The sequence below is a fragment of the Parasteatoda tepidariorum genome, chromosome 6 (assembly GCF_982258835.1).
Source record: "Parasteatoda tepidariorum strain Cologne lab strain chromosome 6, Ptep-v5.0, whole genome shotgun sequence".
Classification (NCBI taxonomy): Eukaryota; Metazoa; Arthropoda; class Arachnida; order Araneae; family Theridiidae; genus Parasteatoda; species Parasteatoda tepidariorum.
Genome location: NC_141760.1, coordinates 16,440,247 through 16,450,243, shown reverse-complemented (window position 1 = coordinate 16,450,243; position 9,997 = coordinate 16,440,247).

Below are 9,997 nucleotides of genomic sequence, written 5' to 3'. Positions count from 1 at the left end.
CAGATAATTTCTTACTGAAAAATTTTTGTAACATATACTACAAGAAAAAGGTTTCTCACCAGTATGAAGACGACTATGTAGAGTCAAATTACTTCTAAATGAAAATCTTTTATTACATATACCACAAGAATAAGGTTTCCCATTATGAGCATGTGTGTGTTTACTCAGTGCACCTCTTTCTGAAAAACTCTTATTACATATACTACAAGAATAAGGCTTCTCACCAGTATGAACAAGACTGTGTACTGTCAGATTACCTTTTTGTGAGAAACTCTTATTACATATATCACAAGAGTAAGGCTTCTCACCAGTATGAACACGACTGTGTACAGTCAGTGCATATCTTTTTGTGAAACTCTTATTACATATACCACAAGAATAAGGTTTCTCTCCATTATGAGCACGTGTGTGTATAGCCAGTGTACAACTATATGAAAACCTCTTATTACATACACTACAAGAATAAGGTTTCTCACCAGTATGAACACGTCTGTGTACAGTCAGTGCACCATTTTCTGAAAAATTCTTATTACATATACTACATGAAAAAGGTTTCTCACCTCTATGAACACGACTGTGTTTAGTCAGTGTACTTTTTCGTAAGAAACTCATATCACATATTCTACAAGAAAAAGGTCTCTCACCAGTATGAACTATAGAGTGTTTTGTCAGATAGTTTCTTAGTGGAAAACTTTTATTACATATACTACAAGAAAAAGGTTTCTCACCTGTATGGACATGACTGTGTGCAGTCAGTAATTTTTTTCTTGAGAATCTTTTATTACATATACTACAAGAATAAGGCCTCTCACCACTATGAACACGACTGTGTTCAGTCAAACACCTCCTAAATCGAAAACTTTTATTACATATACTACAAGAATAAGGCCTCTCACCAGTATGAACACGACTGTGTTCAGTCAAACACCTCCTAAATCGAAAACTTTTATTACATATACTACAAGAATAAGGCCTCTCACCAGTATGAACATGCCTGTGTGCAGTCAAATAATCTTTAAATGCAAAACTTTTATTACATACACTACAAGAATAAGATTTTCTTATAGGATGAATAACACTATGTTCAATAAGTTTATTTTTCTGAGAAATTTTTTTTTCTCCCATACTCCATGAACAAGGTTTCTCAACTGGGAGCAGAAAAATGTGAATAGTTGGGTAAAAAATTCTGATTACATTTACTGCAAGTTATAAGTTTCTACCTAATATAAGGAATATTATGCTTTAAAAAATTATTTCACATACACTTATTTACGTATTTACTTATTAACTACACATGGAGCATTGACCACTTTTTAGCACATAAACTACAAACATTAAATTTCTAAGTAAGCAAATATTTTTGTTCTAGAACATCACTACCACTATGACACACAGTGCATAGATACTATTTGCTGGTAGTGTCACAACATAGAATGTTACTGTCGACACAGAATGATAATGCCTTTAATAATAATATTTCTTTCTGCCAGGAAGCATTTAACACACACTGCATGAATAGTTTATTAATAATATAAATCGTGCTGGAAATACAAATATTTTAAAATTCTTTTTAACACGAATTCTGTTTACTGTTAGCAAGAAGAAAATATTTTTTTCAATTATTTTCAGTATAAAGATAACACATGAAAATACACTTTTTAAAACGCTTTTTCCATTTCTATAAATGCAATCCACTTTATATTGGTAGATTTTTGATACGCAAGCTTATATATTTCAGTATATGTAAGAGAGTTTTATTGCATCTCATACCCCAGTACGAATATATCTTCGAAATTAAAATAGTACATTAAGTAATGCACAACGAAAAAACAATTTTATAAAGCTTTTCTTTACACAAATAAGGTTAACAAAAGTCGTCTTCGGTTTAAGTAAGATAGTCTGTTTTAATTTAGTTTATCTCAGTGAAGAATTTTTACAAAGAAGAGCATATTACTGGTAAAAGTTGTTTACGTCTATGGGGATGATGATTACTGTCGGGCATTTTTGGAGCTGCTTGGTTGCGTTTACAGCTCGCTAATTGAAGCTCATATGGATGGTGTTTTCTACACTAGGGAGCGCTGAAAGCTGTATACCGCCTATATTTTCGGGTTACAGTTCCCGGTGTATTTCAAAGTCATTTGGCTCACAACGTGTCAATAATATATGCAAACTTTCAAATTTAAACCTGAATTATAATGTATAAATTAATCTTGCTCCTCGAACAATATACTAACACTAACATGAGATGGTACACAGCTTGCAACACGAACAAACAGTAATAAACAAATGGAAGGAGGCCAAATCAAGACTGCAAAAGAAAGCGAGTTATTCAAAGTCTAGCAACCATGTCACCGTTTTTAACAATATATCTCTAAATAATTAAAATAAATTTTCACTTCAAACTCCCCAGAATTACATAATAACATTAATATCTTATGAAATACGGCAGATTTGAGCTCAGAAATTATTTAATTTTTTTCTTTTATTGAAAACAAAATTATCCGTTTGAAAATATTGTCTCGCAGAATAACATGTAGTAAGCAGCTGCAAACTTTCTAACCGGAACTAGAGCAGGCATACAGCTCGAGATTGTTATTGTTTACATTTCTATTGAAACCACCACCCATGAGATGAATATCTTTAAGGAATTCTATTAATGATTGTAGTCTGTTGTTGTCAGAAGTGTCCATCAGTGATGAAAAGGACGAAGATAAGTTGTTTTGGAGTACGGAGCGTTGTTGACTCAAAAGTGGGCATATGGGTATTATGAGGTCAATATCTGCGGGAGAACCGCATCTACATTTATTGTCTGGTGCTAGGCCAAAGCGGAATAGTTTAGCTTTTGTTGGATATGTTCTGCTTCGAATTCGAGAAAAGATTACGCCTTGGTGTCTGCAGGAGAGGAAAAGTCTGTGTTCTTTAGTTTGCGGTGATATTAGTTTAAACCATGTCAACCTTCATCTATCAAAAGGTGCCTCGAGATAGAATCATGCTAACATGTCTTATATACTAGTGATTCGGTATTTAATATTTGTAGTGGTAGTTACGCCACATTACTCCCCTTCCAGAATTTTATCTGTGATAGAATTCGATGAACAATTACCACTTGTTGATTCATGCTATTAATATATTTAGTTAATTTTTGCTCATTATATTTTCTTCATTTTTTATAGCATTTCGCTCATAATTTCTTTTTCTTTTTTTACATTTTTCCATCATTATTTTGTTTATAGCATTTCGCTCATTTTTTTCCCTATATTGTTTATTACCGGGAGACTTTATTTACTTCACTGAATCTCCTTTTTTTTCTTTGATTAATTAATATTAAGCAAATCAACTGTTTAATGTGGACCATCCATCATGTTAGCGAGTAATACTAAATACCAATTCCCTAGTATGTAAGACATGTTAACTTGATTCTATCAAGAGGTACCTTTTGATAGATAAAGGTTGACATATTCGATAATTATAATCCCACAATTTAATATTTGTAGTGGTAGTTTCGCCTCAAGTTATATTGGTCATATGCGGAAAATCTGCGTAGTATTTACTGTTTTCAAAGACTGCTTGTCTAGTTTGTAAGAACAGTTGTTTAATCTCGTGGTATGCGTCTTCTGGTGTAAATTTGTTGTAGATTTCAGGTTTGATTATAGCCGCTTTTGCTACCTGGTGTGCAATTTCGTTACCGAGAATTCCGGAATGACCAAGAACCCACACCAGTTCCACTGATTGGCTGGATACTGAGTGCGTTTCCAAAGAATGTGATAGATGATTGCTTGTGATGAAGCAGAGGTAGAGCCGAGGGCTGTGAGAATTGATAGTGAGTCGGTTAAAATTACTACATGTTGGGTATTTGAGTGACATCTTTGAATCGCCAGTAAGATGGCGATACCCTCCGCTGTAAATATTGAGCAAATGGAAGGGACAGATCCAGACAACGATGAACCGGAGCGAGAATTGTAAATTGCTACTCCAGTCTTGCCTGACATCCGGGAAGCATCTGTATAGAGTAAAGTGTGGTAAGGTCAGCGATTGCGGACAACATCCCTGAATACGATCGGAAGTAAGTTTTTTGGTATCTTTTTATCTTGAAATGGGAGGTTGCATAGATGTATACGAACTTTTGACGGCAGCTGAGGAGCACATTGGGGTATATGAATCATGTGTTTGATGTTGATTCCGTGTTGGTTTAGCCAGTCCTCTGCTTGTAGAGGAAGAGCTGATTTTCTATAAGTACTCGGGATAAAGAGGTTACGGTACGTTATTACACTTAATGATTGGTAGTTGACTTGTCGTACATAAAAGCGCACCGAGAGCATATTGTGGCGTTCTTGAGGACTCAGACAACCTGTCTCCTGATAAAGCAGTGGTAATGGGGTTCACTTCGGAAAGCCTATAGCAATGCGTAGTGCTGCATGATAAGCAGTGTCTAAGATCTTGCTCTCGCTGTTGCTAGCAAGGGAGTGAAGGTGGCAACCAAAGTCGAGAGTAGGTGCTACTATATATGACTGGACGATGCGAAGCAAGTGGCAAGAACGTAAGCCCCAAGAGTTTCTTGCAATACATTTCAGTATATTGAGCTTTTTCAGCTTGGATGTTCGTTTTTGTTGGAAATGGTGGCGATAGCTAAGATTTGAGGAGAAATAAATACCTAAAATGCGGAAGTGGGATGACCATATGATTGTTTCTCCTTGAAAGAGGAGATCGGGGAGGGGTTCAATCTGACGGTGGAAGAAGCCGATTGCTCGACATTTGCTACTATCTGCCCTTAGATGCCATTCCGTTAGCCAATTCTGCACTCGTAGTAGAGTTAATTGCAGTTTTCGAAGTACAGACTGTAGGCAGTGGGAGTAAATAAGGAGAAAAACGTCGTCTGCATACACAAAACATATGACCCCGTCTGGGAGAATGTCAAAAATGTCGTTAATGTAGACGATGATAAGGAGAGGTGACAGCACTGATCCCTGGGACACGCCCTTGCTTGCACTAAATGTACTTGAGTATGTGTTCCTCCAACGCACTCTGAATGATCTCTCAGTAACAAAGTCACAGATCCCCTTATGAGCGGATCCCGAAATGCTGTGTTGTAGAAGTTTGTATGTTAAACCATCTGACCAAACGTAATCGTAAGCTTGAGCAATATCCAAAGAGATGCCTATCGTAAAAAGGTGATTTGTCTTGGCAAATCGAATGCGGTGGTCTAGCGTGGAGAGAAGGCTGTCGCATCCACGTCGGGGAAGAAATCCGTGGAGGTATGGGTGAAAGGATTTTTGCTGTTCAAGATGTAATACCAGACATTTAAGAATGATGCGCTCCATTGTCTTGCAGATAACGCTTGTGAGGGATATGGGTCGGTAGGAAGTGATGTGGTGACGTGGCCTACCGGGTTTAGCGATTGGGAGCACAATTGAAGATTTCCATTCAGCAGGGAGTTTTCCTGACTCCCAGTAGTTGTTCATTAGGGAAACCAGAGTGTTCAAAGATTGCTCATCGAGTCCCTTTAGCATGCGGGCCGAAATTTGGTCCGGGCCTGGTGAGGTGGATTTAGCCTGTGTAACGGCGATCTCTAGTTCGGAAAGTAGAAAGGATTCAGAGAGAGTAGAGCGGGTATCTAATCCACTGGCGTCATAAGGGATGCCTATTGTGATCGGTTCTCTTGCATATCAGCCTGTTGTTGGGAATCGAAGATATGCTGAGTACCACGTAAGATGATGAAATGAGAGTCTGATCCAGGAGATTGCACACGTTGTAGATTTTTAGGAGCTTAGGCGAGGAACCTGGAGATGAGCACAGTTTTGCCCAGTACGCTCTGGATTCCTTTTTAATCGTAGACCGGGATATAGCAGCCGTTCGTTTATACTTGATCCAAAGATTAAAATTGTTTGAACGTTTGGTCAGTCTCCACATTTTCCTTTTCATAGCTAGAAGGTAGGAAAGATATGATGACCACCACGGGGGAATTTAGTCTTTGGGAATCTTCGCTACCTGCGGTTCGCGCGCAGGGCATTATTGCAAGTAGATGTAAATTCTGCGACTGTATTGCTACCACTATTTTTTTAAAGTAGCGTTGACTTGGGTATAAAAGGATTTCAAATGCACACGCGATCGCGAGTAGTTGTTGCGTTGAGACCCTAATCTGATCGAAATCTTCTAAGTGCTCGACTTCGCGTGCAGGTCGTCGGGCTACCGAAGCGGGGGTGCCATCCCCTCTGCAGAGGATCAAAATTGTGATGGCATGTCTTCGGATCTTCCTCAGGGATATTTCCCAGACCGTCGCCAATAGCCCATTGTGCAGCTCTAGTGCGACGCAAATGAACTACAACAACAACAACTGATCGACTTCAAAAAATTTTTCAAGGTGAGTAGGTTTTTATGCTGTCATTTTCCTGGTTTCTTGAAATCATTAATAACAAAAACTACATAGATTTATCTGAGTTATTTTAAGAAATACTGTTGTTTTCGGCAGAATATAAACGTCTTCGGCCAAAATATTAAATTAAAGTAAAGTTATATGCTATAAAATGGCGAATTTGTCATTATCCTGGCTTATGAATGCCAGGAGATTGAAGTGTTACCAGAAATTCTTTTTAACTGCTAATACTATAAAGAGGGAAAGCAAATATTAACCTAATACCAAGTTTATGTATGATTGCAATATGTTTAGATGTAATCAAAGTTAATTATTTATTTAATGATTGATTATTATACACAATTTTATTCTGTACATATCAGCAACAAATTTTTTTTGTTCCTTTCTTCAGTGGATTAAAAGAACTAATTTAAGCAATTTATGGTCCATCTAACATAAAGGCTTAAGTTGAGTTACTTACTATTAACTTAAAATGACTGTTTTTTAAACTTCTAAGGTAATATGCCATTTTCCTGGCATTCAAGATTTGGTGAATTTTTATTTTATTTTTTTTCTCGAGCAAATGTCAATAAACTACACTGCTGTCTATAAGATATTAATAAGTGTAGCTAAAGGAGTATACAAAAAAATTTTTGATTATTTTGAAGACTTTAAATTTGAAAAAAATTTTTTGGTCCGAATTATCATGTTTCGTGAGAATCACCCATATATCAGGAGACACCAGAGCGATGTCCAGCAGTGATGGAAGATGATTTTGTCCGAAATGTGTAGGGATCGAGGAATTGAGAAGGCAGAGGTCTGCCGATGTGATGAAGTCCAGAAATTGATTTAATGATGGTGAAACGGAGAAACTCCCTAGAGCACGGTGACGAACATTTAGATCACCGATGAAAATGAAAGGAGATGAGAGATTATTTACAATGCTTTGAAACCAATTTATGTCCAGTTAAATGGGGGAGAATAAATGTTCGCTATTGTAAGATTGGTGCCTTGAATGTTGAGAGTTACAACCAAACATTCATGCCTGGTTGTAGGAGGTGGAGGGTTCGTCTTTTTCTTGGATGGATATTGTCTGTCAATTGCCTTGAACAATCCACCGCCACATCGTCCGTCTTGATCTTGGCGAAATGTAGTGAAATTAGGTATGTAAAATGTATCCGAATTTTTCAAAAAAGGTTCTTGAAAACACATAACTGATGAGAGTGAGAAGTAGGAGTTGTTTGGGGTGAGGCTGGGCTTGTTGCGATTGCTCCAAAGTGGGGATAAGAGAAGATGCGCTGTTTTGGGATCTTTGATCGGTAGTAGGTTTGGCTGGAGGAATGGCAACTGGTTCGAGAGATGTCGGAAGGGAGGCTTGATTATCTTGCTCTAGAGAGTGGAATTTCTTTCTGGAGGAGAGAGGTTCGATTGAGTTGTCTAATCGGGAAGTTAAGTTATCAATTACTGCAAACAGCTTTTCAAAAAGAATGTCCTGACTTTGGGAGAGTGCTTGCAATCTGGAATTGAATGATGTAACTACTTCTGACAATACGCTCTTGACTACTTTATATTTACTTTGGACTTTATATTTTCAACTGTCGTTACGTGCTTAGATTTAGATATCGTCGCGTAGGTACAGAGGTGTGTTGAATGGGCTTGAACTGACGTCTAGCTTTTGAGAATGATAGGTGGTATTTACTTTTGAATTCTAAGAATTTTGCTTCATCCAACCGAGATGGGCATGTCAGGGAATCCACAGGATGATTCCCTGCACAATTGATACAGGTTGGTTCTGTTTTGACGCATTCTGAGAAGGCATGTGTGACACTGCAGAAAGAGCAGCTTTGGTGTTTGGTGGAGCTATTTATTGTTGCATGGTTGAACTTAAAACATTTAGAGCACTGTCTAGGTCGGTCATAAAAAAGGGTTGGCTTCACGAGGTTGTACCAAAATTTTACTTCTGTTGTTATTGAAATGCCATAGATTGTGATAAGACATGTCTCAGATTGTATCGAAGATCCTCTTTTTGTAAATCTTCGAATGCTATGTACGGTTATGTCGTTATATGATAATTCAGATGCCAGTTCAGTAAGGGAATGATCAAGAGGGATTTCTTGTAATAAGAATTTTGATGTAATATTTTCTGTTAAGATGCTAGATTGGGTTTGAACTCCCATAATTTTGGTTAGATTAGAGATTTTGATTGCAGTGTTCAAGTTTGCTGCTTTAATAAGAAGTTTACTATTTCTAGTGTGCTTGCAATATATTATATTTCCAGGTACTGTAACAGCTTTAGTTAGATCATCTTTAAGCATGATACGTTTTTTCGGGAAAGAGTTGTGTCCTATTGGGGTAAAAATTATTGCGTATGTAGACACTCCACCGGCAGTAGCATACTCAAGTTGTTCAGTGGCCGTATCATTGAATTTTATATTTGTTTCGGTGGACACTTTAGTTGGTCGAGAGTAGTGTAGGTTTGAAGGTAAATCCATCTCTTCCTCCCTCAGGAAAGAAGGGGAAAATATTATACTTGAGAATACTTGAAATTCGCTTACCTTGTTGTCGCTAACAGTTACATCAGTCCGCACTGGTGGGCGGTACACAAAATAAGAAAATCAATTTACTGTTATTAATAATACGAGATTCAGCATCCAAATGTACAAGTTAGTGGTTTAATCCAATAGGTAATCTTTCATCTGCTAACCCGAGATGGATGTAGACCAGTGATTCTCAACCTTTTTTTTGTTGCGGCACACTTTTAACGATTTCGAAATTTGACGGCACACAATGAAAAAAATTAGATTTAAAGTAGTTTAATTACCTACTTTATACTGTGTTAAATAGTTTGTAATAATAATTTTGAATGTGAAATAAAATAATACGTACTACAAAAGCAAATTTATTAAGGGATTAATTATTTCTTTCAACCAATTTTTTATTAGTTAGTAACAGTTATTTATTTTTTGCTAGATATTAATTGTTAGCTTGTTTTCTATAGTAATTAACTGTTAGTTTTTTTTGCATTAACTGTTATTTTTCTGTGATTTCTTGTTAACGAGTTCTTTTGCTAATTATTAATTGTTAGCTTAATTTTTGTAAGTTATCCTTTGTTAATTTCTTTATTAATTGCATAGCTTACTTTAGTGATTAGCTCTTATAACATTTTTTAAAATTGTGTGTCGTATATAATTTAGACACTTCCATCTTATTTTATTATTGTCAGAGACAAGACAATCGCCGACAAAGATGTTCACGTGGTTAAAGCGTGGAAAAATTACAAAAAGTATATATGTATATATATATATAAATTTTTCTTTAATTTAAACTTTACTCATAATAAAAAAAGCATTATAATTTTTATTGTATCATTTCTAATATTTGGCGGCACATTTTAAGAATTTGGCGGCACACAAAAGTGCCGCGGCACAGTGGTTGAGAATCACTGATGTAGACAGATGTTGGCATTAAGAATTTCAAGCGAAATTTTTACTGACGAAAAAAAGTCCAACACTCACGACTCCGAGAAGTCGAATTTTACGTCTTTGGTCACTTAAAACGAGTAAGGTCACTTATTTCTATTAACCCGATCTCCAGGGTCTAAGGACAGTTTTTGACCAGTAGATGTCGCTACTACTGCATATCAGCTTA